The sequence below is a fragment of the Hyla sarda genome, unplaced genomic scaffold (assembly GCF_029499605.1).
Source record: "Hyla sarda isolate aHylSar1 unplaced genomic scaffold, aHylSar1.hap1 scaffold_1413, whole genome shotgun sequence".
Classification (NCBI taxonomy): Eukaryota; Metazoa; Chordata; class Amphibia; order Anura; family Hylidae; genus Hyla; species Hyla sarda.
Window position 1 is genome coordinate 56044 of NW_026608043.1, and position 27833 is coordinate 83876.

At 46.1% G+C, this 27833-nt stretch overlaps 10 non-coding genes and 1 pseudogene across 10 annotated transcripts; all 11 read left to right on the forward strand.

Moving 5' to 3' along the window:
* The first annotated feature begins 618 nt into the window (after positions 1 to 618).
* Positions 619 to 809, forward strand: LOC130306966 (U2 spliceosomal RNA). The gene has a single exon (XR_008856240.1). It is a non-coding gene; the product is annotated as a U2 spliceosomal RNA (small nuclear RNA).
* A 2089-nt stretch (positions 810 to 2898) lies between these two features.
* LOC130306979 (U2 spliceosomal RNA) lies at positions 2899 to 3092 on the forward strand. Its single transcript, XR_008856252.1, has one exon. It is a non-coding gene; the product is annotated as a U2 spliceosomal RNA (small nuclear RNA).
* A 2089-nt stretch (positions 3093 to 5181) lies between these two features.
* Positions 5182 to 5399, forward strand: LOC130306986 (U2 spliceosomal RNA; annotated as a pseudogene).
* A 5389-nt stretch (positions 5400 to 10788) lies between these two features.
* On the forward strand, positions 10789 to 10974 carry LOC130306981 (U2 spliceosomal RNA). Its single transcript, XR_008856254.1, has one exon. It is a non-coding gene; the product is annotated as a U2 spliceosomal RNA (small nuclear RNA).
* Positions 10975 to 13063: 2089 nt separating this feature from the next.
* LOC130306967 (U2 spliceosomal RNA) lies at positions 13064 to 13254 on the forward strand. Its single transcript, XR_008856241.1, has one exon. It is a non-coding gene; the product is annotated as a U2 spliceosomal RNA (small nuclear RNA).
* A 2091-nt stretch (positions 13255 to 15345) lies between these two features.
* On the forward strand, positions 15346 to 15536 carry LOC130306968 (U2 spliceosomal RNA). The gene has a single exon (XR_008856242.1). It is a non-coding gene; the product is annotated as a U2 spliceosomal RNA (small nuclear RNA).
* Positions 15537 to 17627: 2091 nt separating this feature from the next.
* On the forward strand, positions 17628 to 17818 carry LOC130306969 (U2 spliceosomal RNA). Its single transcript, XR_008856243.1, has one exon. It is a non-coding gene; the product is annotated as a U2 spliceosomal RNA (small nuclear RNA).
* A 2083-nt stretch (positions 17819 to 19901) lies between these two features.
* LOC130306971 (U2 spliceosomal RNA) lies at positions 19902 to 20092 on the forward strand. Its single transcript, XR_008856245.1, has one exon. It is a non-coding gene; the product is annotated as a U2 spliceosomal RNA (small nuclear RNA).
* Positions 20093 to 22183: 2091 nt separating this feature from the next.
* Positions 22184 to 22374, forward strand: LOC130306972 (U2 spliceosomal RNA). The gene has a single exon (XR_008856246.1). It is a non-coding gene; the product is annotated as a U2 spliceosomal RNA (small nuclear RNA).
* A 2085-nt stretch (positions 22375 to 24459) lies between these two features.
* Positions 24460 to 24650, forward strand: LOC130306978 (U2 spliceosomal RNA). Its single transcript, XR_008856251.1, has one exon. It is a non-coding gene; the product is annotated as a U2 spliceosomal RNA (small nuclear RNA).
* Positions 24651 to 26725: 2075 nt separating this feature from the next.
* On the forward strand, positions 26726 to 26916 carry LOC130306948 (U2 spliceosomal RNA). Its single transcript, XR_008856222.1, has one exon. It is a non-coding gene; the product is annotated as a U2 spliceosomal RNA (small nuclear RNA).
* The last annotated feature ends 917 nt before the right edge of the window (positions 26917 to 27833 follow it).

Sequence of the window (27833 nt, forward strand, 5' to 3'; positions counted from 1 at the left end):
GGCCTTGCAGAGTGTAAACAACAACAACCCAGCTTTGTTGTGTATGTAACCATAGGGATTGTGATGTCACCTAGAACCTTCACAGCAGCGACAGCTTTATGAGGAGCATCAGCACTGCTCTGCCTGAGCAGAACCATCACCGCCATAGGTTGTCAAATAACCCGGATTTAACCCACACAGGTAAGTCCAATGGGGTGCAGGCATGTCCTCTATGCTTACAGCTTCCCGTGGGTGTTGGTTTGATACCGTTTGGGGACAGCCAAGGAGGCATCTGCAGGCAACAAAGGTAGGTGTGTGCTTGTGTGTGTGTTTCCTATGCAGATCCTAAGCCCAGTGTCAGATCCTAAGCCCAGTGTCACATGCAAGTAGGAGGAGTAAGAAGGGTTCCTGGCAAATCCGGGTTATGGATTGCATTTAAAAAGGCCCCGTGGGAGTGCAATGGGCCCCTGTCTTGCTGCTTAGCAATAATGGTATGGGTTTAGGTTCTGCTGTGTGTACTGGTGGTTGACTGCCCCCCAGCCCAGAGTGTGCATGGAAAATTGTCTGGCAGCCTCCCTGACAGCAAGCAGTGATAGTGCCCATGAAGGGGACCTTGTTGGGCCCGCCCCTTTCACGGTTATCGCTTCTCGGCCTTTTGGCTAAGATCAAGTGTAGTATCTGTTCTTATCAGTTTAATATCTGATACGTCCCCTATCTGGGGACCATATATTAAATGGATTTTTGAGAACGGGGGCCGATTTCGAAGCTTGCTTCCGTCGCCCTATGCATTGACCCGATATGGCAGTATCTTCGGGTACAGTGCACCACCCCCTTACAGGGTTAAAAAGAAAGATTCCTACTTTCATTGCTACCTGCTTGCTGGCTAGCCAGCTAGCCAGCCCTGTGGGCCTTGCTGCTGCTGCTGCTGCTGCTGCAGCCAAAAAACAAAAGGTGGTGCTGCTGCTGCTTCTGCTGCTTCTGCTTGTGTCTGGCCGCTGTTGGAGCGTCCAGGCACAGGACTTCTGCTGCTGCTGACTAAATGGCCTCCTTAATTGGATCATTTGAGTAGCCAGCACACCTGTGCAGGTAGGGCATGACATGATAGGCAGCTGCCTTGATAGCGGGTGGGTGCTGAATGTTCCTAATTGACAAAATAAGATTAATGCTTATGAAGAAATATAAAATCTCATCCCTTCCCCAATATCGCGCCACACCCCTACCCCTTAATTCCCTGGTTGAACTTGATGGACATATGTCTTTTTTCGACCGTACTAACTATGTAACTATGTAACATAACATGGGGGGGTCTCCTGGCTGTTCACACAGGTGTGTCATTGCTGTACATTGACCATGCATTGCTTCTGTGGTATTGCAAAGGCAAAGACAAATGCTTCCAGCCATCCATTGCACTAATGGATTGGTCATCAGCTGGCTGTCTATGTCCCGCATCAATATAGACCAAAGTACAGAGGGTTAGGCTATGCTATAGTGCACCTACCTGATGCATCAGAAGGTGCGAGGCCCTTGCTAAATTCTGTGCACAGACTTTGAGATCTATGCTTTAGACTGTATCTAAACCTGCTCCAACATGGACTGACATTCTGGCCTACTTTCAGCCGATGCGACTTGTCTGTCGCTGAACAGTCGCTTTTTATGTATTCAGCACCTATGTATAATGTTGTAAAAATGCTCTAGAAGCTAAAGTCGCAGAAATGTCACACATATTTGGCCTGCAACTTTCTGTGCGACAAATTCAGACAGGAAAAATCAGTATAAATCCTTAGAAAATTATCCCCCAGTGTCTCCATCTGCTGGCGGTATTGAATAAGCATTGCTGCACTGATGGGGTATGCATTAGACGAAAAAAAAGAAGAAAAAGAAGAATAATACGCCCAGAAAAGAGGCGAAAAGGAGAAAAACGTAAAAAAACGTGAAAAAAAAGTAAGAGGAAGAGAAGGGAAAAAAAGGTGGAAATGGGTTTAAAAGTGATTTCGGCGGAGAAATATATATATATATATATATATATATATATATATATATATATATACGCGCACACACACACATATATATAAACGTATTCTCCGTTGAGATATTGCAGCCGCTGCTGTGTCCAGGCCCAGGAGCCTTAGCACTGTGCTGTGATGTCACTCAATACCACTGACATCACTAGGTGTAAACAACATCTCTCCTTTGCTGTGTATGTGACTATGGAGCTGTTTGGTGATGTCGTCTATTATGGCCTTCATAGAAGCAACAGGAGATTGTTGCATCCATCTAGAACCCTCAGAACTACAGTGCTATGATGTCACTCACTTCCACAGGCCTTGCAGAGTGTAAACAACAACAACCCAGCTTTGTTGTGTATGTAACCATAGGGATTGTGATGTCACCTAGAACCTTCACAGCAGCGACAGCTTTATGAGGAGCATCAGCACTGCTCTGCCTGAGCAGAACCATCACCGCCATAGGTTGTCAAATAACCCGGATTTAACCCACACAGGTAAGTCCAATGGGGTGCAGGCATGTCCTCTATGCTTACAGCTTCCCGTGGGTGTTGGTTTGATACCGTTTGGGGACAGCCAAGGAGGCATCTGCAGGCAACAAAGGTAGGTGTGTGCTTGTGTGTGTGTTTCCTATGCAGATCCTAAGCCCAGTGTCACATGCAAGTAGGAGGAGTAAGAAGGGTTCCTGGCAAATCCGGGTTATGGATTGCATTTAAAAAGGCCCCGTGGGAGTGCAATGGGCCCCTGTCTTGCTGCTTAGCAATAATGGTATGGGTTTAGGTTCTGCTGTGTGTACTGGTGGTTGACTGCCCCCCAGCCCAGAGTGTGCATGGAAAATTGTCTGGCAGCCTCCCTGACAGCAAGCAGTGATAGTGCCCATGAAGGGGACCTTGTTGGGCCCGCCCCTTTCACGGTTATCGCTTCTCGGCCTTTTGGTGGCTAAGATCAAGTGTAGTATCTGTTCTTATCAGTTTAATATCTGATACGTCCCCTATCTGGGGACCATATATTAAATGGATTTTTGAGAACGGGGGCCGATTTCGAAGCTTGCTTCCGTCGCCCTATGCATTGACCCGATATGGCAGTATCTTCGGGTACAGTGCACCACCCCCTTACAGGGTTAAAAAGAAAGATTCCTACTTTCATTGCTACCTGCTTGCTGGCTAGCCAGCTAGCCAGCCCTGTGGGCCTTGCTGCTGCTGCTGCTGCTGCTGCAGCCAAAAAACAAAAGGTGGTGCTGCTGCTGCTTCTGCTGCTTCTGCTTGTGTCTGGCCGCTGTTGGAGCGTCCAGGCACAGGACTTCTGCTGCTGCTGACTAAATGGCCTCCTTAATTGGATCATTTGAGTAGCCAGCACACCTGTGCAGGTAGGGCATGACATGATAGGCAGCTGCCTTGATAGCGGGTGGGTGCTGAATGTTCCTAATTGACAAAATAAGATTAATGCTTATGAAGAAATATAAAATCTCATCCCTTCCCCAATATCGCGCCACACCCCTACCCCTTAATTCCCTGGTTGAACTTGATGGACATATGTCTTTTTTCGACCGTACTAACTATGTAACTATGTAACATAACATGGGGGGGTCTCCTGGCTGTTCACACAGGTGTGTCATTGCTGTACATTGACCATGCATTGCTTCTGTGGTATTGCAAAGGCAAAGACAAATGCTTCCAGCCATCCATTGCACTAATGGATTGGTCATCAGCTGGCTGTCTATGTCCCGCATCAATATAGACCAAAGTACAGAGGGTTAGGCTATGCTATAGTGCACCTACCTGATGCATCAGAAGGTGCGAGGCCCTTGCTAAATTCTGTGCACAGACTTTGAGATCTATGCTTTAGACTGTATCTAAACCTGCTCCAACATGGACTGACATTCTGGCCTACTTTCAGCCGATGCGACTTGTCTGTCGCTGAACAGTCGCTTTTTATGTATTCAGCACCTATGTATAATGTTGTAAAAATGCTCTAGAAGCTAAAGTCGCAGAAATGTCACACATATTTGGCCTGCAACTTTCTGTGCGACAAATTCAGACAGGAAAAATCAGTATAAATCCTTAGAAAATTATCCCCCAGTGTCTCCATCTGCTGGCGGTATTGAATAAGCATTGCTGCACTGATGGGGTATGCATTAGACGAAAAAAAAGAAGAAAAAGAAGAATAATACGCCCAGAAAAGAGGCGAAAAGGAGAAAAACGTAAAAAAACGTGAAAAAAAAGTAAGAGGAAGAGAAGGGAAAAAAAGGTGGAAATGGGTTTAAAAGTGATTTCGGCGGAGAAATATATATATATATATATATATATATATATATATATATATATATACGCGCACACACACACATATATATAAACGTATTCTCCGTTGAGATATTGCAGCCGCTGCTGTGTCCAGGCCCAGGAGCCTTAGCACTGTGCTGTGATGTCACTCAATACCACTGACATCACTAGGTGTAAACAACATCTCTCCTTTGCTGTGTATGTGACTATGGAGCTGTTTGGTGATGTCGTCTATTATGGCCTTCATAGAAGCAACAGGAGATTGTTGCATCCATCTAGAACCCTCAGAACTACAGTGCTATGATGTCACTCACTTCCACAGGCCTTGCAGAGTGTAAACAACAACAACCCAGCTTTGTTGTGTATGTAACCATAGGGATTGTGATGTCACCTAGAACCTTCACAGCAGCGACAGCTTTATGAGGAGCATCAGCACTGCTCTGCCTGAGCAGAACCATCACCGCCATAGGTTGTCAAATAACCCGGATTTAACCCACACAGGTAAGTCCAATGGGGTGCAGGCATGTCCTCTATGCTTACAGCTTCCCGTGGGTGTTGGTTTGATACCGTTTGGGGACAGCCAAGGAGGCATCTGCAGGCAACAAAGGTAGGTGTGTGCTTGTGTGTGTGTTTCCTATGCAGATCCTAAGCCCAGTGTCACATGCAAGTAGGAGGAGTAAGAAGGGTTCCTGGCAAATCCGGGTTATGGATTGCATTTAAAAAGGCCCCGTGGGAGTGCAATGGGCCCCTGTCTTGCTGCTTAGCAATAATGGTATGGGTTTAGGTTCTGCTGTGTGTACTGGTGGTTGACTGCCCCCCAGCCCAGAGTGTGCATGGAAAATTGTCTGGCAGCCTCCCTGACAGCAAGCAGTGATAGTGCCCATGAAGGGGACCTTGTTGGGCCCGCCCCTTTCACGGTTATCGCTTCTCGGCCTTTTGGCTAAGATCAAGTGTAGTATCTGCATTTGGTCTGGTCGGAAGGTGTCTGTGGTACCCCGCTTCTCGGCCTTGGGGGATTGTCTCTCCTTACGGAGGGACTTCACCCCCTTGCTGCTATTGGGGAGCGGGCTTAGTCCACAGACAACGGGTTGCGATCCCCCTGTCTCTGGGACCTTGTGTCTCAGAAGGCATTTTCGGTACGTTGAGCGTTACCTGTAGCTTCGGAAGCACCTAGGGTACCCCCGACCTCTGCCTTGGGTAAGGGTTCCGCTTTTATAGCGGGATTCCGAGCCCCTGCTGCTATTGGGGAAGGGGCTTAGTCCCTGGGTGTGGAAGATGCCGTTCTCCTGGGCTTTCCCCTCTGGGGAAATGTCGATGCGAAATACCATCCGCATAGAGGTGTCGGAGAGCCATCGTCAGTTGAAGAACCTCCGCTTCATTGCGGAGGTGATTCTTCTTGACTACTTCCGCCTCAATAGGGAGGACATCCTGTGTCTAAATGACCAGGAAAGCCGTGGCCTGTATACCGTCACCTTCACGGCCACGGCGTGTTGCGATAACATCTATGCAACCTTGTCTGGTGCGGACCAGAGGGACGATCGACTCGACGGTCTTTCGTTCCAGTTCCTCTATGGTGAGGAACATATACCGTTGGTGGTGGCTATGCACAGCCCTCATGTGACCACGGAGGATATAGCCACTTTTCTTCGGCGATACTGCGAAGAGGTGCGATTCGCAAACAAAATCTTGAACTCCGTGCAGTTCTGGAACGGCAAGAGGAAGTTCTGGGTCAAGCTCCGTAAGGATCCCGGTGGTATTGGGGGTCTTTGCCATCCGCCCCCAAATTTTGCCATCGGGAGAGTTCGGGGCTTCCTGTTCTATCCTCAAATGCCTATGTATTGCCGAAATTGCTTGAGGTTTGGCCACACCCAGGAGACCTGCGGCGCGGAGCGTGTGATTCGCTGCAATAGGTGTGGCCAAGAAGGTCACATAGCCTCAAGATGTAGCCATACGATAAGGTGCAACCTCTGCGGAGAGGAAAATCACGATTTTAATTCCTGTCCCCATAAAGCAAAAACTACGATGGGTGGGTCAAGGCTGGGCCCACCCAAAGAGGGGACAGGACAAAAGACGTCCTTTTTTAAGATGCCCAAACCCCAGATGGCAGGTACTGATGGGTCCAGGCCCAAGATCTCTGGTGCTCCATCGGGGGGCCCACCGGTGGTAGTGCTAGGGGGAGGCCATGGGGATTCCACGAAGCCCGGGCGGGTGATCGAGTTTACTGCCCGGGAAATTGAAAGACGTCGATCGACTTCCTACCTGGCTCAAGAGCCCGCCGAAACTTCTGAAGGGGGCTCACCTGTGGCGGGTGGCAGCCGACGGGCCTCGGTGGGGGCAGAGGTGGACCCAAAATTGCAGCATAAGCCAGGTACTGGCTTGGCCCAGGGTCGCCCTGCTCCGGACGAAGAGGCCCCGGTGAAAGCCCGCCGGAAGGGGAGCCAGGTGGCCAGGTCTGAGCCCGGTCCTGTTACTCCGCCTATACAGGACAGGGCCAAGAAGACATGTGGCGCCAAACCAGGGTTTGCTGCCCCGCCAGCAGTGGACCCGGTGGGTAAAACTGGCCATCGTCGATCGATGGGGAAGTTGGAGCAACAGTCCTCAGCAACGCTTGCTGGGGAACAAGCGATGAAAACTTCCCAAGGTAGCGGCAAAGGTTCCGGAAAAGAGGCCTCACAGGCCCCTGTGCAGCAGTTCCAGTCGTCAAAAGATGAAAGAAGACGCAGATCCATCAGCCGGGGGCCAGAGATTACATCGAGTGAGAGCAACACAGAGGATATGGACAGCAGTGTGACATTTAAAAGACAAAGAGAAGAAGAAGAGGAAGACATTCAAAGGAAAGCGGCGTGCCGTAGTTCGGAAGAGAGCGAGCTCAGGGTCGGGGCATCATCGATCTCAAGCTCCGACCCTCAGAACATCAAGGAGCTGATGACCCCGCAGGCGGGGGATGACGGTACGCAGCTTATTATTGACTTTGATTCTCCAAGCACGGACTCTCCATAAACTATGCCTATCCCTGTAAAAATTGCCTCACTCAATGTGAGGTCCTTAAAGAGCCCTGATCGCAGGGCTGCTTTATTTTCTTATCTAGAGACATGTGACTTTGACCTTTGCCTGCTACAAGAATGTGGAATCCCTAGTAAAATGGACTATAAAGACTTAAAAGAAGACTGGAAGCTGGGCCCATCCATATGGTCCGGTGCAAATGACTGTCGTTCTGTGGGTGTTGGGCTGCTCTGCCGAGGCCAGTCCTTTTCGATTCATACAGTAACTGAGATTGTGCCTGGCAGAGCTCTTTTAATTCATCTATATTTTAATGGACTTTTAATTCGTGTTTTAAATGTGTATGCCCCTCCTGATAAACAGGAGCGGGCAGAACTATTTGAAATTTTACCACTGTTTTGTGTTGGGTCTTCCCCCCTGCTGGTGGGAGGTGATTTTAACTGCATACGTGATGGGGAACACCGGCAGGGTGGGGATATTAATCGTAAAGACCGCACTTCTTACCTGCTTAAAAATTTTATTGATGATTTTAATTTGAAAGATTGCTGGAAGGATCTCTTGCCGGAGGACCCGGGCGCCACATGGTCCAATGGAAGAGTGAGCTCCAGAATCGATTTTATTTTTTCCTCTAGAGCTTTTAAACCCCTGAAATGCACGCTCGAGCAGAATATCTTCTCTGATCATAAGCTCCTCTTGGTGGGCCTGGAGCTAGAGGGGGAGCAAAAAGCAAAAAGGGGCCTCTGGAGATTAAACACCACACTCCTAGAGGACCCTGAGATAAAAGAGGAGTTTGTGCGGACCTACCAGTGCTGGCAATCACAAAGAAAACCCCACGAGCCTATGCTGCACTGGTGGGAGGGCACCAAATCTAAAATCAGATTTTTTTTTATCAAAGCAGGTAAGAAGAAGGCAAAAATGGAAAAACAGTGGTTTTATGTTCTTAACATGCGTTTAAATGTACTTTTTAAATTGAAAGAAGCTGGTATGGATGTAGAAAATGATATTTTAAACCTTAAAACTGAAATAAAACATGCCATAGAAAAGAAAGGGAAACAAATCATTTTTAACTCACATGTGCAGCACCTGGAGGAGGGCGAGAAATGTTCCCGTTTCTTTTTTAAAAAAGTGATGAATAGGAGGGATATCATCCAAAACCTTGAGGGTGAATCCACTCCAAAAGGCATGTTAGATGCAGTTTTTAACTTCTACCAGCTTCTTTTTAATAAGAAAGATCTTAATCCATCCTTTTTAGAACATGTTCTTAATTCCCTTGATTTTAAGCTAGATGTTTTAGACCAGGAGGTTTTATCCCGTGATCTTAACTTAGATGAACTTTTATTTGTTTTTAAAAGTTTTTCTAGTGGGAAGGCCCCTGGGGAAGATGGTTTACCCATCGAATTTTATTTAGCTTTTTGGGATATTTTAAAGGATGATATGGTTTTATTGTATAAAGAAACTTTTATTGTTAATGAACTTCCCCCTTCCTGGAGGAGGGGGATTGTATCATTACTTTTTAAAAAGGGTGAAAAGGATATGCTAAAAAATTGGCGCCCCATCACACTTTTAAATGTCGATTATAAAGTTTTAGCCAAGTTATTAGCTGTTCGTTTTAAACCTTTTATTCATAAATTAATTCACCCAAATCAGGTTTGTGGGGTACCTGGAAGGTCTATAGCTGAATCCCTAAATATTTTAAGAGATGTTTTATGGTATTTTAAGGATAGAAATCAAACTGTAGCAATTTTATCCTTAGACTTTGAAAAAGCCTTTGATAGGGTCTCCCATGAATACCTGTTTTTAGTTCTTAAAAAGATGGCAGTGCCTGAAACGATTTTAAGCCGAATCATGCTTTTATACCGATCCTGTTTTAGTCAAGTCTCTGTTAATGGCTTTTTAACCAGCGGTGTTCCTCTTTTATCAGGTGTCAAACAGGGCTGCCCCCTGTCCCCACTCCTTTTTATTTGCGCAATCGAACCACTGATGGCCCTCCTCAGAAAAGACCGGGTAGTAAGAGGCGTACCGATACCTGGTGGAGGAGGGACCCATCTAAAGGTGTTGGGGTACATGGATGATGTCACCATACTGTGCCCGGACTCTCCATCCATGAGGGGGGCATTGAGGAACACCAGCTATTTCTGCGAGGTCTCTGGTTTTAAGCTAAACACAGATAAATGTGACTGTTTTTATATTGGCTCCTGGGATTCATCCATCACCCCAGGAGTCACAATGCAACAGGATCAAATTAAAGTTTTAGGTATTGTTTTTAACCAGGTCAATGATGGGAGCCCTAACTGGGATTCAGCTATAGCTAAGATGGAGAAGAAGATTTTAATGTGGAATCTTAGAAACCTTACCATGGAGGGGAAGATTTTAATAATAAAGATGGTTTTACTCCCTATTATGCTATACATTGCCATGGTATTTCCTCCATCTATTTTTTACATTAAAAAAGTAACTAGAATTGTTTTTACTTTTTTATGGGGTTCAAAAATGGAGAAATTAAAGCGTGATTTTATGTACAAAAGTAAAGATAATGGCGGGAAAGATGTTCCTAACCTTTTTACTTTCTTTTACATAAAGTATTTCTGTTTCTGTTTTAAAATTATTAAATCCGATGGCATTTTTAGCTGCTTTTTAAGGTACGCTGCGGGCATGGTTTTTAAAAGATGGTTGCGCATCCCTCTGAACGCTCCGGTGCTTCTGTGTCCCCCAAAACATTATGTGGTGTTGGAAAAGACAGTCAGGCTCCTAGGTCTCCAAGATTTGGAGCCTGACATACTGGGGGACCAGAGAAAGGTATCAAAGGTCCTCAGGCGGAGTGAGGTTACCCTGGCAGTGTCCAATTTCACACAGGCAAGATCCAAAAAGGTATGGCGGAACGTGTACGGGAAGTTTCTGGCGAATGTACACAGGGATCTTGCCTGGGCAGTCGTCCACCAGTGCCTCCCTACTCGTGAGTTCCAGCACAGGCGAGGACTGGTGGCGAGAGCCAAGTGCCCGAGAGATGGCTGCGGAGTGGACGAAACGGTGCTGCACATATTTTGGAACTGCCCTTTTGCACGGGAGCTTTGGAGGAAGGTAGGCCCACTTTTGAAGTGGGCCTGCGGCCTAAAAGATTTTAATCACGAATGTGTCTTTTACGGTCTTTTTAACTGCCCCAATTTTAAACAGCAGATGATCTGCTGGATGATTATTAATTGTTTTAAAAATGCCATCTGGAAAGTTAGGAACATCTTACTTTTTAAACATGATTTTATTGATGTTAAAAACTGTATAAAGCTGGCCCTGAGTGAGATGTACATCTATTACCTAAGAGACAAGAAACAGTTGGGGGCCAGCGAGGCAGCATCCATGTGGTGTCTGCCTCTATGGAACGAAATAACAATATAATCAGTTTTTATGACATTTGTATAATGTTTTATCCTGCCATTTTTATTTTTTCTCCTTTTATTACTGGTTTTATTATTTGTATTTTAAAACTTTTGTGAACCTTTTATTATTTTGCATTTTAAATTTTGTATGGTTTCTTATTTATTCAATAAAATTTTGTTGAAACCTTATCTGTTCTTATCAGTTTAATATCTGATACGTCCCCTATCTGGGGACCATATATTAAATGGATTTTTGAGAACGGGGGCCGATTTCGAAGCTTGCTTCCGTCGCCCTATGCATTGACCCGATATGGCAGTATCTTCGGGTACAGTGCACCACCCCCTTACAGGGTTAAAAAGAAAGATTCCTACTTTCATTGCTACCTGCTTGCTGGCTAGCCAGCTAGCCAGCCCTGTGGGCCTTGCTGCTGCTGCTGCTGCTGCTGCAGCCAAAAAACAAAAGGTGGTGCTGCTGCTGCTTCTGCTGCTTCTGCTTGTGTCTGGCCGCTGTTGGAGCGTCCAGGCACAGGACTTCTGCTGCTGCTGACTAAATGGCCTCCTTAATTGGATCATTTGAGTAGCCAGCACACCTGTGCAGGTAGGGCATGACATGATAGGCAGCTGCCTTGATAGCGGGTGGGTGCTGAATGTTCCTAATTGACAAAATAAGATTAATGCTTATGAAGAAATATAAAATCTCATCCCTTCCCCAATATCGCGCCACACCCCTACCCCTTAATTCCCTGGTTGAACTTGATGGACATATGTCTTTTTTCGACCGTACTAACTATGTAACTATGTAACATAACATGGGGGGGTCTCCTGGCTGTTCACACAGGTGTGTCATTGCTGTACATTGACCATGCATTGCTTCTGTGGTATTGCAAAGGCAAAGACAAATGCTTCCAGCCATCCATTGCACTAATGGATTGGTCATCAGCTGGCTGTCTATGTCCCGCATCAATATAGACCAAAGTACAGAGGGTTAGGCTATGCTATAGTGCACCTACCTGATGCATCAGAAGGTGCGAGGCCCTTGCTAAATTCTGTGCACAGACTTTGAGATCTATGCTTTAGACTGTATCTAAACCTGCTCCAACATGGACTGACATTCTGGCCTACTTTCAGCCGATGCGACTTGTCTGTCGCTGAACAGTCGCTTTTTATGTATTCAGCACCTATGTATAATGTTGTAAAAATGCTCTAGAAGCTAAAGTCGCAGAAATGTCACACATATTTGGCCTGCAACTTTCTGTGCGACAAATTCAGACAGGAAAAATCAGTATAAATCCTTAGAAAATTATCCCCCAGTGTCTCCATCTGCTGGCGGTATTGAATAAGCATTGCTGCACTGATGGGGTATGCATTAGACGAAAAAAAAGAAGAAAAAGAAGAATAATACGCCCAGAAAAGAGGCGAAAAGGAGAAAAACGTAAAAAAACGTGAAAAAAAAGTAAGAGGAAGAGAAGGGAAAAAAAGGTGGAAATGGGTTTAAAAGTGATTTCGGCGGAGAAATATATATATATATATATATATATATATATATATATATATATATACGCGCACACACACACATATATATAAACGTATTCTCCGTTGAGATATTGCAGCCGCTGCTGTGTCCAGGCCCAGGAGCCTTAGCACTGTGCTGTGATGTCACTCAATACCACTGACATCACTAGGTGTAAACAACATCTCTCCTTTGCTGTGTATGTGACTATGGAGCTGTTTGGTGATGTCGTCTATTATGGCCTTCATAGAAGCAACAGGAGATTGTTGCATCCATCTAGAACCCTCAGAACTACAGTGCTATGATGTCACTCACTTCCACAGGCCTTGCAGAGTGTAAACAACAACAACCCAGCTTTGTTGTGTATGTAACCATAGGGATTGTGATGTCACCTAGAACCTTCACAGCAGCGACAGCTTTATGAGGAGCATCAGCACTGCTCTGCCTGAGCAGAACCATCACCGCCATAGGTTGTCAAATAACCCGGATTTAACCCACACAGGTAAGTCCAATGGGGTGCAGGCATGTCCTCTATGCTTACAGCTTCCCGTGGGTGTTGGTTTGATACCGTTTGGGGACAGCCAAGGAGGCATCTGCAGGCAACAAAGGTAGGTGTGTGCTTGTGTGTGTGTTTCCTATGCAGATCCTAAGCCCAGTGTCACATGCAAGTAGGAGGAGTAAGAAGGGTTCCTGGCAAATCCGGGTTATGGATTGCATTTAAAAAGGCCCCGTGGGAGTGCAATGGGCCCCTGTCTTGCTGCTTAGCAATAATGGTATGGGTTTAGGTTCTGCTGTGTGTACTGGTGGTTGACTGCCCCCCAGCCCAGAGTGTGCATGGAAAATTGTCTGGCAGCCTCCCTGACAGCAAGCAGTGATAGTGCCCATGAAGGGGACCTTGTTGGGCCCGCCCCTTTCACGGTTATCGCTTCTCGGCCTTTTGGCTAAGATCAAGTGTAGTATCTGTTCTTATCAGTTTAATATCTGATACGTCCCCTATCTGGGGACCATATATTAAATGGATTTTTGAGAACGGGGGCCGATTTCGAAGCTTGCTTCCGTCGCCCTATGCATTGACCCGATATGGCAGTATCTTCGGGTACAGTGCACCACCCCCTTACAGGGTTAAAAAGAAAGATTCCTACTTTCATTGCTACCTGCTTGCTGGCTAGCCAGCTAGCCAGCCCTGTGGGCCTTGCTGCTGCTGCTGCTGCTGCTGCAGCCAAAAAACAAAAGGTGGTGCTGCTGCTGCTTCTGCTGCTTCTGCTTGTGTCTGGCCGCTGTTGGAGCGTCCAGGCACAGGACTTCTGCTGCTGCTGACTAAATGGCCTCCTTAATTGGATCATTTGAGTAGCCAGCACACCTGTGCAGGTAGGGCATGACATGATAGGCAGCTGCCTTGATAGCGGGTGGGTGCTGAATGTTCCTAATTGACAAAATAAGATTAATGCTTATGAAGAAATATAAAATCTCATCCCTTCCCCAATATCGCGCCACACCCCTACCCCTTAATTCCCTGGTTGAACTTGATGGACATATGTCTTTTTTCGACCGTACTAACTATGTAACTATGTAACATAACATGGGGGGGTCTCCTGGCTGTTCACACAGGTGTGTCATTGCTGTACATTGACCATGCATTGCTTCTGTGGTATTGCAAAGGCAAAGACAAATGCTTCCAGCCATCCATTGCACTAATGGATTGGTCATCAGCTGGCTGTCTATGTCCCGCATCAATATAGACCAAAGTACAGAGGGTTAGGCTATGCTATAGTGCACCTACCTGATGCATCAGAAGGTGCGAGGCCCTTGCTAAATTCTGTGCACAGACTTTGAGATCTATGCTTTAGACTGTATCTAAACCTGCTCCAACATGGACTGACATTCTGGCCTACTTTCAGCCGATGCGACTTGTCTGTCGCTGAACAGTCGCTTTTTATGTATTCAGCACCTATGTATAATGTTGTAAAAATGCTCTAGAAGCTAAAGTCGCAGAAATGTCACACATATTTGGCCTGCAACTTTCTGTGCGACAAATTCAGACAGGAAAAATCAGTATAAATCCTTAGAAAATTATCCCCCAGTGTCTCCATCTGCTGGCGGTATTGAATAAGCATTGCTGCACTGATGGGGTATGCATTAGACGAAAAAAAAGAAGAAAAAGAAGAATAATACGCCCAGAAAAGAGGCGAAAAGGAGAAAAACGTAAAAAAACGTGAAAAAAAAGTAAGAGGAAGAGAAGGGAAAAAAAGGTGGAAATGGGTTTAAAAGTGATTTCGGCGGAGAAATATATATATATATATATATATATATATATATATATATATATATATACGCGCACACACACACATATATATAAACGTATTCTCCGTTGAGATATTGCAGCCGCTGCTGTGTCCAGGCCCAGGAGCCTTAGCACTGTGCTGTGATGTCACTCAATACCACTGACATCACTAGGTGTAAACAACATCTCTCCTTTGCTGTGTATGTGACTATGGAGCTGTTTGGTGATGTCGTCTATTATGGCCTTCATAGAAGCAACAGGAGATTGTTGCATCCATCTAGAACCCTCAGAACTACAGTGCTATGATGTCACTCACTTCCACAGGCCTTGCAGAGTGTAAACAACAACAACCCAGCTTTGTTGTGTATGTAACCATAGGGATTGTGATGTCACCTAGAACCTTCACAGCAGCGACAGCTTTATGAGGAGCATCAGCACTGCTCTGCCTGAGCAGAACCATCACCGCCATAGGTTGTCAAATAACCCGGATTTAACCCACACAGGTAAGTCCAATGGGGTGCAGGCATGTCCTCTATGCTTACAGCTTCCCGTGGGTGTTGGTTTGATACCGTTTGGGGACAGCCAAGGAGGCATCTGCAGGCAACAAAGGTAGGTGTGTGCTTGTGTGTGTGTTTCCTATGCAGATCCTAAGCCCAGTGTCACATGCAAGTAGGAGGAGTAAGAAGGGTTCCTGGCAAATCCGGGTTATGGATTGCATTTAAAAAGGCCCCGTGGGAGTGCAATGGGCCCCTGTCTTGCTGCTTAGCAATAATGGTATGGGTTTAGGTTCTGCTGTGTGTACTGGTGGTTGACTGCCCCCCAGCCCAGAGTGTGCATGGAAAATTGTCTGGCAGCCTCCCTGACAGCAAGCAGTGATAGTGCCCATGAAGGGGACCTTGTTGGGCCCGCCCCTTTCACGGTTATCGCTTCTCGGCCTTTTGGCTAAGATCAAGTGTAGTATCTGTTCTTATCAGTTTAATATCTGATACGTCCCCTATCTGGGGACCATATATTAAATGGATTTTTGAGAACGGGGGCCGATTTCGAAGCTTGCTTCCGTCGCCCTATGCATTGACCCGATATGGCAGTATCTTCGGGTACAGTGCACCACCCCCTTACAGGGTTAAAAAGAAAGATTCCTACTTTCATTGCTACCTGCTTGCTGGCTAGCCAGCTAGCCAGCCCTGTGGGCCTTGCTGCTGCTGCTGCTGCTGCTGCAGCCAAAAAACAAAAGGTGGTGCTGCTGCTGCTTCTGCTGCTTCTGCTTGTGTCTGGCCGCTGTTGGAGCGTCCAGGCACAGGACTTCTGCTGCTGCTGACTAAATGGCCTCCTTAATTGGATCATTTGAGTAGCCAGCACACCTGTGCAGGTAGGGCATGACATGATAGGCAGCTGCCTTGATAGCGGGTGGGTGCTGAATGTTCCTAATTGACAAAATAAGATTAATGCTTATGAAGAAATATAAAATCTCATCCCTTCCCCAATATCGCGCCACACCCCTACCCCTTAATTCCCTGGTTGAACTTGATGGACATATGTCTTTTTTCGACCGTACTAACTATGTAACTATGTAACATAACATGGGGGGGTCTCCTGGCTGTTCACACAGGTGTGTCATTGCTGTACATTGACCATGCATTGCTTCTGTGGTATTGCAAAGGCAAAGACAAATGCTTCCAGCCATCCATTGCACTAATGGATTGGTCATCAGCTGGCTGTCTATGTCCCGCATCAATATAGACCAAAGTACAGAGGGTTAGGCTATGCTATAGTGCACCTACCTGATGCATCAGAAGGTGCGAGGCCCTTGCTAAATTCTGTGCACAGACTTTGAGATCTATGCTTTAGACTGTATCTAAACCTGCTCCAACATGGACTGACATTCTGGCCTACTTTCAGCCGATGCGACTTGTCTGTCGCTGAACAGTCGCTTTTTATGTATTCAGCACCTATGTATAATGTTGTAAAAATGCTCTAGAAGCTAAAGTCGCAGAAATGTCACACATATTTGGCCTGCAACTTTCTGTGCGACAAATTCAGACAGGAAAAATCAGTATAAATCCTTAGAAAATTATCCCCCAGTGTCTCCATCTGCTGGCGGTATTGAATAAGCATTGCTGCACTGATGGGGTATGCATTAGACGAAAAAAAAGAAGAAAAAGAAGAATAATACGCCCAGAAAAGAGGCGAAAAGGAGAAAAACGTAAAAAAACGTGAAAAAAAAGTAAGAGGAAGAGAAGGGAAAAAAAGGTGGAAATGGGTTTAAAAGTGATTTCGGCGGAGAAATATATATATATATATATATATATATATATATATATATATATATATACGCGCACACACACACATATATATAAACGTATTCTCCGTTGAGATATTGCAGCCGCTGCTGTGTCCAGGCCCAGGAGCCTTAGCACTGTGCTGTGATGTCACTCAATACCACTGACATCACTAGGTGTAAACAACATCTCTCCTTTGCTGTGTATGTGACTATGGAGCTGTTTGGTGATGTCGTCTATTATGGCCTTCATAGAAGCAACAGGAGATTGTTGCATCCATCTAGAACCCTCAGAACTACAGTGCTATGATGTCACTCACTTCCACAGGCCTTGCAGAGTGTAAACAACAACAACCCAGCTTTGTTGTGTATGTAACCATAGGGATTGTGATGTCACCTAGAACCTTCACAGCAGCGACAGCTTTATGAGGAGCATCAGCACTGCTCTGCCTGAGCAGAACCATCACCGCCATAGGTTGTCAAATAACCCGGATTTAACCCACACAGGTAAGTCCAATGGGGTGCAGGCATGTCCTCTATGCTTACAGCTTCCCGTGGGTGTTGGTTTGATACCGTTTGGGGACAGCCAAGGAGGCATCTGCAGGCAACAAAGGTAGGTGTGTGCTTGTGTGTGTGTTTCCTATGCAGATCCTAAGCCCAGTGTCACATGCAAGTAGGAGGAGTAAGAAGGGTTCCTGGCAAATCCGGGTTATGGATTGCATTTAAAAAGGCCCCGTGGGAGTGCAATGGGCCCCTGTCTTGCTGCTTAGCAATAATGGTATGGGTTTAGGTTCTGCTGTGTGTACTGGTGGTTGACTGCCCCCCAGCCCAGAGTGTGCATGGAAAATTGTCTGGCAGCCTCCCTGACAGCAAGCAGTGATAGTGCCCATGAAGGGGACCTTGTTGGGCCCGCCCCTTTCACGGTTATCGCTTCTCGGCCTTTTGGCTAAGATCAAGTGTAGTATCTGTTCTTATCAGTTTAATATCTGATACGTCCCCTATCTGGGGACCATATATTAAATGGATTTTTGAGAACGGGGGCCGATTTCGAAGCTTGCTTCCGTCGCCCTATGCATTGACCCGATATGGCAGTATCTTCGGGTACAGTGCACCACCCCCTTACAGGGTTAAAAAGAAAGATTCCTACTTTCATTGCTACCTGCTTGCTGGCTAGCCAGCTAGCCAGCCCTGTGGGCCTTGCTGCTGCTGCTGCTGCAGCCAAAAAACAAAAGGTGGTGCTGCTGCTGCTTCTGCTGCTTCTGCTTGTGTCTGGCCGCTGTTGGAGCGTCCAGGCACAGGACTTCTGCTGCTGCTGACTAAATGGCCTCCTTAATTGGATCATTTGAGTAGCCAGCACACCTGTGCAGGTAGGGCATGACATGATAGGCAGCTGCCTTGATAGCGGGTGGGTGCTGAATGTTCCTAATTGACAAAATAAGATTAATGCTTATGAAGAAATATAAAATCTCATCCCTTCCCCAATATCGCGCCACACCCCTACCCCTTAATTCCCTGGTTGAACTTGATGGACATATGTCTTTTTTCGACCGTACTAACTATGTAACTATGTAACATAACATGGGGGGGTCTCCTGGCTGTTCACACAGGTGTGTCATTGCTGTACATTGACCATGCATTGCTTCTGTGGTATTGCAAAGGCAAAGACAAATGCTTCCAGCCATCCATTGCACTAATGGATTGGTCATCAGCTGGCTGTCTATGTCCCGCATCAATATAGACCAAAGTACAGAGGGTTAGGCTATGCTATAGTGCACCTACCTGATGCATCAGAAGGTGCGAGGCCCTTGCTAAATTCTGTGCACAGACTTTGAGATCTATGCTTTAGACTGTATCTAAACCTGCTCCAACATGGACTGACATTCTGGCCTACTTTCAGCCGATGCGACTTGTCTGTCGCTGAACAGTCGCTTTTTATGTATTCAGCACCTATGTATAATGTTGTAAAAATGCTCTAGAAGCTAAAGTCGCAGAAATGTCACACATATTTGGCCTGCAACTTTCTGTGCGACAAATTCAGACAGGAAAAATCAGTATAAATCCTTAGAAAATTATCCCCCAGTGTCTCCATCTGCTGGCGGTATTGAATAAGCATTGCTGCACTGATGGGGTATGCATTAGACGAAAAAAAAGAAGAAAAAGAAGAATAATACGCCCAGAAAAGAGGCGAAAAGGAGAAAAACGTAAAAAAACGTGAAAAAAAAGTAAGAGGAAGAGAAGGGAAAAAAAGGTGGAAATGGGTTTAAAAGTGATTTCGGCGGAGAAATATATATATATATATATATATATATATATATATATATATATCCGCGCACACACACACATATATATAAACGTATTCTCCGTTGAGAGATATTGCAGCCGCTGCTGTGTCCAGGCCCAGGAGCCTTAGCACTGTGCTGTGATGTCACTCAATACCACTGACATCACTAGGTGTAAACAACATCTCTCCTTTGCTGTGTATGTGACTATGGAGCTGTTTGGTGATGTCGTCTATTATGGCCTTCATAGAAGCAACAGGAGATTGTTGCATCCATCTAGAACCCTCAGAACTACAGTGCTATGATGTCACTCACTTCCACAGGCCTTGCAGAGTGTAAACAACAACAACCCAGCTTTGTTGTGTATGTAACCATAGGGATTGTGATGTCACCTAGAACCTTCACAGCAGCGACAGCTTTATGAGGAGCATCAGCACTGCTCTGCCTGAGCAGAACCATCACCGCCATAGGTTGTCAAATAACCCGGATTTAACCCACACAGGTAAGTCCAATGGGGTGCAGGCATGTCCTCTATGCTTACAGCTTCCCGTGGGTGTTGGTTTGATACCGTTTGGGGACAGCCAAGGAGGCATCTGCAGGCAACAAAGGTAGGTGTGTGCTTGTGTGTGTGTTTCCTATGCAGATCCTAAGCCCAGTGTCACATGCAAGTAGGAGGAGTAAGAAGGGTTCCTGGCAAATCCGGGTTATGGATTGCATTTAAAAAGGCCCCGTGGGAGTGCAATGGGCCCCTGTCTTGCTGCTTAGCAATAATGGTATGGGTTTAGGTTCTGCTGTGTGTACTGGTGGTTGACTGCCCCCCAGCCCAGAGTGTGCATGGAAAATTGTCTGGCAGCCTCCCTGACAGCAAGCAGTGATAGTGCCCATGAAGGGGACCTTGTTGGGCCCGCCCCTTTCACGGTTATCGCTTCTCGGCCTTTTGGCTAAGATCAAGTGTAGTATCTGTTCTTATCAGTTTAATATCTGATACGTCCCCTATCTGGGGACCATATATTAAATGGATTTTTGAGAACGGGGGCCGATTTCGAAGCTTGCTTCCGTCGCCCTATGCATTGACCCGATATGGCAGTATCTTCGGGTACAGTGCACCACCCCCTTACAGGGTTAAAAAGAAAGATTCCTACTTTCATTGCTACCTGCTTGCTGGCTAGCCAGCTAGCCAGCCCTGTGGGCCTTGCTGCTGCTGCTGCTGCTGCTGCAGCCAAAAAACAAAAGGTGGTGCTGCTGCTGCTTCTGCTGCTTCTGCTTGTGTCTGGCCGCTGTTGGAGCGTCCAGGCACAGGACTTCTGCTGCTGCTGACTAAATGGCCTCCTTAATTGGATCATTTGAGTAGCCAGCACACCTGTGCAGGTAGGGCATGACATGATAGGCAGCTGCCTTGATAGCGGGTGGGTGCTGAATGTTCCTAATTGACAAAATAAGATTAATGCTTATGAAGAAATATAAAATCTCATCCCTTCCCCAATATCGCGCCACACCCCTACCCCTTAATTCCCTGGTTGAACTTGATGGACATATGTCTTTTTTCGACCGTACTAACTATGTAACTATGTAACATAACATGGGGGGGTCTCCTGGCTGTTCACACAGGTGTGTCATTGCTGTACATTGACCATGCATTGCTTCTGTGGTATTGCAAAGGCAAAGACAAATGCTTCCAGCCATCCATTGCACTAATGGATTGGTCATCAGCTGGCTGTCTATGTCCCGCATCAATATAGACCAAAGTACAGAGGGTTAGGCTATGCTATAGTGCACCTACCTGATGCATCAGAAGGTGCGAGGCCCTTGCTAAATTCTGTGCACAGACTTTGAGATCTATGCTTTAGACTGTATCTAAACCTGCTCCAACATGGACTGACATTCTGGCCTACTTTCAGCCGATGCGACTTGTCTGTCGCTGAACAGTCGCTTTTTATGTATTCAGCACCTATGTATAATGTTGTAAAAATGCTCTAGAAGCTAAAGTCGCAGAAATGTCACACATATTTGGCCTGCAACTTTCTGTGCGACAAATTCAGACAGGAAAAATCAGTATAAATCCTTAGAAAATTATCCCCCAGTGTCTCCATCTGCTGGCGGTATTGAATAAGCATTGCTGCACTGATGGGGTATGCATTAGACGAAAAAAAAGAAGAAAAAGAAGAATAATACGCCCAGAAAAGAGGCGAAAAGGAGAAAAACGTAAAAAAACGTGAAAAAAAAGTAAGAGGAAGAGAAGGGAAAAAAAGGTGGAAATGGGTTTAAAAGTGATTTCGGCGGAGAAATATATATATATATATATATATATATATATATATATATATATATATACGCGCACACACACACATATATATAAACGTATTCTCCGTTGAGATATTGCAGCCGCTGCTGTGTCCAGGCCCAGGAGCCTTAGCACTGTGCTGTGATGTCACTCAATACCACTGACATCACTAGGTGTAAACAACATCTCTCCTTTGCTGTGTATGTGACTATGGAGATGTTTGGTGATGTCGTCTATTATGGCCTTCATAGAAGCAACAGGAGATTGTTGCATCCATCTAGAACCCTCAGAACTACAGTGCTATGATGTCACTCACTTCCACAGGCCTTGCAGAGTGTAAACAACAACAACCCAGCTTTGTTGTGTATGTAACCATAGGGATTGTGATGTCACCTAGAACCTTCACAGCAGCGACAGCTTTATGAGGAGCATCAGCACTGCTCTGCCTGAGCAGAACCATCACCGCCATAGGTTGTCAAATAACCCGGATTTAACCCACACAGGTAAGTCCAATGGGGTGCAGGCATGTCCTCTATGCTTACAGCTTCCCGTGGGTGTTGGTTTGATACCGTTTGGGGACAGCCAAGGAGGCATCTGCAGGCAACAAAGGTAGGTGTGTGCTTGTGTGTGTGTTTCCTATGCAGATCCTAAGCCCAGTGTCACATGCAAGTAGGAGGAGTAAGAAGGGTTCCTGGCAAATCCGGGTTATGGATTGCATTTAAAAAGGCCCCGTGGGAGTGCAATGGGCCCCTGTCTTGCTGCTTAGCAATAATGGTATGGGTTTAGGTTCTGCTGTGTGTACTGGTGGTTGACTGCCCCCCAGCCCAGAGTGTGCATGGAAAATTGTCTGGCAGCCTCCCTGACAGCAAGCAGTGATAGTGCCCATGAAGGGGACCTTGTTGGGCCCGCCCCTTTCACGGTTATCGCTTCTCGGCCTTTTGGCTAAGATCAAGTGTAGTATCTGTTCTTATCAGTTTAATATCTGATACGTCCCCTATCTGGGGACCATATATTAAATGGATTTTTGAGAACGGGGGCCGATTTCGAAGCTTGCTTCCGTCGCCCTATGCATTGACCCGATATGGCAGTATCTTCGGGTACAGTGCACCACCCCCTTACAGGGTTAAAAAGAAAGATTCCTACTTTCATTGCTACCTGCTTGCTGGCTAGCCAGCTAGCCAGCCCTGTGGGCCTTGCTGCTGCTGCTGCTGCTGCTGCAGCCAAAAAACAAAAGGTGGTGCTGCTGCTGCTTCTGCTGCTTCTGCTTGTGTCTGGCCGCTGTTGGAGCGTCCAGGCACAGGACTTCTGCTGCTGCTGACTAAATGGCCTCCTTAATTGGATCATTTGAGTAGCCAGCACACCTGTGCAGGTAGGGCATGACATGATAGGCAGCTGCCTTGATAGCGGGTGGGTGCTGAATGTTCCTAATTGACAAAATAAGATTAATGCTTATGAAGAAATATAAAATCTCATCCCTTCCCCAATATCGCGCCACACCCCTACCCCTTAATTCCCTGGTTGAACTTGATGGACATATGTCTTTTTTCGACCGTACTAACTATGTAACTATGTAACATAACATGGGGGGGTCTCCTGGCTGTTCACACAGGTGTGTCATTGCTGTACATTGACCATGCATTGCTTCTGTGGTATTGCAAAGGCAAAGACAAATGCTTCCAGCCATCCATTGCACTAATGGATTGGTCATCAGCTGGCTGTCTATGTCCCGCATCAATATAGACCAAAGTACAGAGGGTTAGGCTATGCTATAGTGCACCTACCTGATGCATCAGAAGGTGCGAGGCCCTTGCTAAATTCTGTGCACAGACTTTGAGATCTATGCTTTAGACTGTATCTAAACCTGCTCCAACATGGACTGACATTCTGGCCTACTTTCAGCCGATGCGACTTGTCTGTCGCTGAACAGTCGCTTTTTATGTATTCAGCACCTATGTATAATGTTGTAAAAATGCTCTAGAAGCTAAAGTCGCAGAAATGTCACACATATTTGGCCTGCAACTTTCTGTGCGACAAATTCAGACAGGAAAAATCAGTATAAATCCTTAGAAAATTATCCCCCAGTGTCTCCATCTGCTGGCGGTATTGAATAAGCATTGCTGCACTGATGGGGTATGCATTAGACGAAAAAAAAGAAGAAAAAGAAGAATAATACGCCCAGAAAAGAGGCGAAAAGGAGAAAAACGTAAAAAAACGTGAAAAAAAAGTAAGAGGAAGAGAAGGGAAAAAAAGGTGGAAATGGGTTTAAAAGTGATTTCGGCGGAGAAATATATATATATATATATATATATATATATATATATATATACGCGCACACACACACATATATATAAACGTATTCTCCGTTGAGATATTGCAGCCGCTGCTGTGTCCAGGCCCAGGAGCCTTAGCACTGTGCTGTGATGTCACTCAATACCACTGACATCACTAGGTGTAAACAACATCTCTCCTTTGCTGTGTATGTGACTATGGAGCTGTTTGGTGATGTCGTCTATTATGGCCTTCATAGAAGCAACAGGAGATTGTTGCATCCATCTAGAACCCTCAGAACTACAGTGCTATGATGTCACTCACTTCCACAGGCCTTGCAGAGTGTAAACAACAACAACCCAGCTTTGTTGTGTATGTAACCATAGGGATTGTGATGTCACCTAGAACCTTCACAGCAGCGACAGCTTTATGAGGAGCATCAGCACTGCTCTGCCTGAGCAGAACCATCACCGCCATAGGTTGTCAAATAACCCGGATTTAACCCACACAGGTAAGTCCAATGGGGTGCAGGCATGTCCTCTATGCTTACAGCTTCCCGTGGGTGTTGGTTTGATACCGTTTGGGGACAGCCAAGGAGGCATCTGCAGGCAACAAAGGTAGGTGTGTGCTTGTGTGTGTGTTTCCTATGCAGATCCTAAGCCCAGTGTCACATGCAAGTAGGAGGAGTAAGAAGGGTTCCTGGCAAATCCGGGTTATGGATTGCATTTAAAAAGGCCCCGTGGGAGTGCAATGGGCCCCTGTCTTGCTGCTTAGCAATAATGGTATGGGTTTAGGTTCTGCTGTGTGTACTGGTGGTTGACTGCCCCCCAGCCCAGAGTGTGCATGGAAAATTGTCTGGCAGCCTCCCTGACAGCAAGCAGTGATAGTGCCCATGAAGGGGACCTTGTTGGGCCCGCCCCTTTCACGGTTATCGCTTCTCGGCCTTTTGGCTAAAATCAAGTGTAGTATCTGTTCTTATCAGTTTAATATCTGATACGTCCCCTATCTGGGGACCATATATTAAATGGATTTTTGAGAACGGGGGCCGATTTCGAAGCTTGCTTCCGTCGCCCTATGCATTGACCCGATATGGCAGTATCTTCGGGTACAGTGCACCACCCCCTTACAGGGTTAAAAAGAAAGATTCCTACTTTCATTGCTACCTGCTTGCTGGCTAGCCAGCTAGCCAGCCCTGTGGGCCTTGCTGCTGCTGCTGCTGCTGCAGCCAAAAAACAAAAGGTGGTGCTGCTGCTGCTTCTGCTGCTTCTGCTTGTGTCTGGCCGCTGTTGGAGCGTCCAGGCACAGGACTTCTGCTGCTGCTGACTAAATGGCCTCCTTAATTGGATCATTTGAGTAGCCAGCACACCTGTGCAGGTAGGGCATGACATGATAGGCAGCTGCCTTGAAAGCGGGTGGGTGCTGAATGTTCCTAATTGACAAAATAAGATTAATGCTTATGAAGAAATATAAAATCTCATCCCTTCCCCAATATCGCGCCACACCCCTACCCCTTAATTCCCTGGTTGAACTTGATGGACATATGTCTTTTTTCGACCGTACTAACTATGTAACTATGTAACATAACATGGGGGGGTCTCCTGGCTGTTCACACAGGTGTGTCATTGCTGTACATTGACCATGCATTGCTTCTGTGGTATTGCAAAGGCAAAGACAAATGCTTCCAGCCATCCATTGCACTAATGGATTGGTCATCAGCTGGCTGTCTATGTCCCGCATCAATATAGACCAAAGTACAGAGGGTTAGGCTATGCTATAGTGCACCTACCTGATGCATCAGAAGGTGCGAGGCCCTTGCTAAATTCTGTGCACAGACTTTGAGATCTATGCTTTAGACTGTATCTAAACCTGCTCCAACATGGACTGACATTCTGGCCTACTTTCAGCCGATGCGACTTGTCTGTCGCTGAACAGTCGCTTTTTATGTATTCAGCACCTATGTATAATGTTGTAAAAATGCTCTAGAAGCTAAAGTCGCAGAAATGTCACACATATTTGGCCTGCAACTTTCTGTGCGACAAATTCAGACAGGAAAAATCAGTATAAATCCTTAGAAAATTATCCCCAGTGTCTCCATCTGCTGGCGGTATTGAATAAGCATTGCTGCACTGATGGGGTATGCATTAGACGAAAAAAAAGAAGAAAAAGAAGAATAATACGCCCAGAAAAGAGGCGAAAAGGAGAAAAACGTAAAAAAACGTGAAAAAAAAGTAAGAGGAAGAGAAGGGAAAAAAAGGTGGAAATGGGTTTAAAAGTGATTTCGGCGGAGAAATATATATATATATATATATATATATATATATATATATACGCGCACACACACACATGATATATAAACGTATTCTCCGTTGAGATATTGCAGCCGCTGCTGTGTCCAGGCCCAGGAGCCTTAGCACTGTGCTGTGATGTCACTCAATACCACTGACATCACTAGGTGTAAACAACATCTCTCCTTTGCTGTGTATGTGACTATGGAGCTGTTTGGTGATGTCGTCTATTATGGCCTTCATAGAAGCAACAGGAGATTGTTGCATCCATCTAGAACCCTCAGAACTACAGTGCTATGATGTCACTCACTTCCACAGGCCTTGCAGAGTGTAAACAACAACAACCCAGCTTTGTTGTGTATGTAACCATAGGGATTGTGATGTCACCTAGAACCTTCACAGCAGCGACAGCTTTATGAGGAGCATCAGCACTGCTCTGCCTGAGCAGAACCATCACCGCCATAGGTTGTCAAATAACCCGGATTTAACCCACACAGGTAAGTCCAATGGGGTGCAGGCATGTCCTCTATGCTTACAGCTTCCCGTGGGTGTTGGTTTGATACCGTTTGGGGACAGCCAAGGAGGCATCTGCAGGCAACAAAGGTAGGTGTGTGCTTGTGTGTGTGTTTCCTATGCAGATCCTAAGCCCAGTGTCACATGCAAGTAGGAGGAGTAAGAAGGGTTCCTGGCAAATCCGGGTTATGGATTGCATTTAAAAAGGCCCCGTGGGAGTGCAATGGGCCCCTGTCTTGCTGCTTAGCAATAATGGTATGGGTTTAGGTTCTGCTGTGTGTACTGGTGGTTGACTGCCCCCCAGCCCAGAGTGTGCATGGAAAATTGTCTGGCAGCCTCCCTGACAGCATGATAGTGCCCATGAAAGGGACCTTGTTGGGCCCGCCCCTTTCACGGTTATCGCTTCTCGGCCTTTTGGCTAAGATCAAGTGTAGTATCTGTTCTTATCAGTTTAATATCTGATACGTCCCCTATCTGGGGACCATATATTAAATGGATTTTTGAGAACGGGGGCCAATTTCGAAGCTTGCTTCCGTCGCCCTATGCATTGACCCGATATGGCAGTATCTTCGGGTACAGTGCACCACCCCCTTACAGGGTTAAAAAGAAAGATTCCTACTTTCATTGCTACCTGCTTGCTGGCTAGCCAGCTAGCCAGCCCTGTGGGCCTTGCTGCTGCTGCTGCTGCTGCTGCTGCAGCCAAAAAACAAAAGGTGGTGCTGCTGCTGCTTCTGCTGCTTCTGCTTGTGTCTGGCCGCTGTTGGAGCGTCCAGGCACAGGACTTCTGCTGCTGCTGACTAAATGGCCTCCTTAATTGGATCATTTGAGTAGCCAGCACACCTGTGCAGGTAGGGCATGACATGATAGGCAGCTGCCTTGATAGCGGGTGGGTGCTGAATGTTCCTAATTGACAAAATAAGATTAATGCTTATGAAGAAATATAAAATCTCATCCCTTCCCCAATATCGCGCCACACCCCTACCCCTTAATTCCCTGGTTGAACTTGATGGACATATGTCTTTTTTCGACCGTACTAACTATGTAACTATGTAACATAACATGGGGGGGTCTCCTGGCTGTTCACACAGGTGTGTCATTGCTGTACATTGACCATGCATTGCTTCTGTGGTATTGCAAAGGCAAAGACAAATGCTTCCAGCCATCCATTGCACTAATGGATTGGTCATCAGCTGGCTGTCTATGTCCCGCATCAATATAGACCAAAGTACAGAGGGTTAGGCTATGCTATAGTGCACCTACCTGATGCATCAGAAGGTGCGAGGCCCTTGCTAAATTCTGTGCACAGACTTTGAGATCTATGCTTTAGACTGTATCTAAACCTGCTCCAACATGGACTGACATTCTGGCCTACTTTCAGCCGATGCGACTTGTCTGTCGCTGAACAGTCGCTTTTTATGTATTCAGCACCTATGTATAATGTTGTAAAAATGCTCTAGAAGCTAAAGTCGCAGAAATGTCACACATATTTGGCCTGCAACTTTCTGT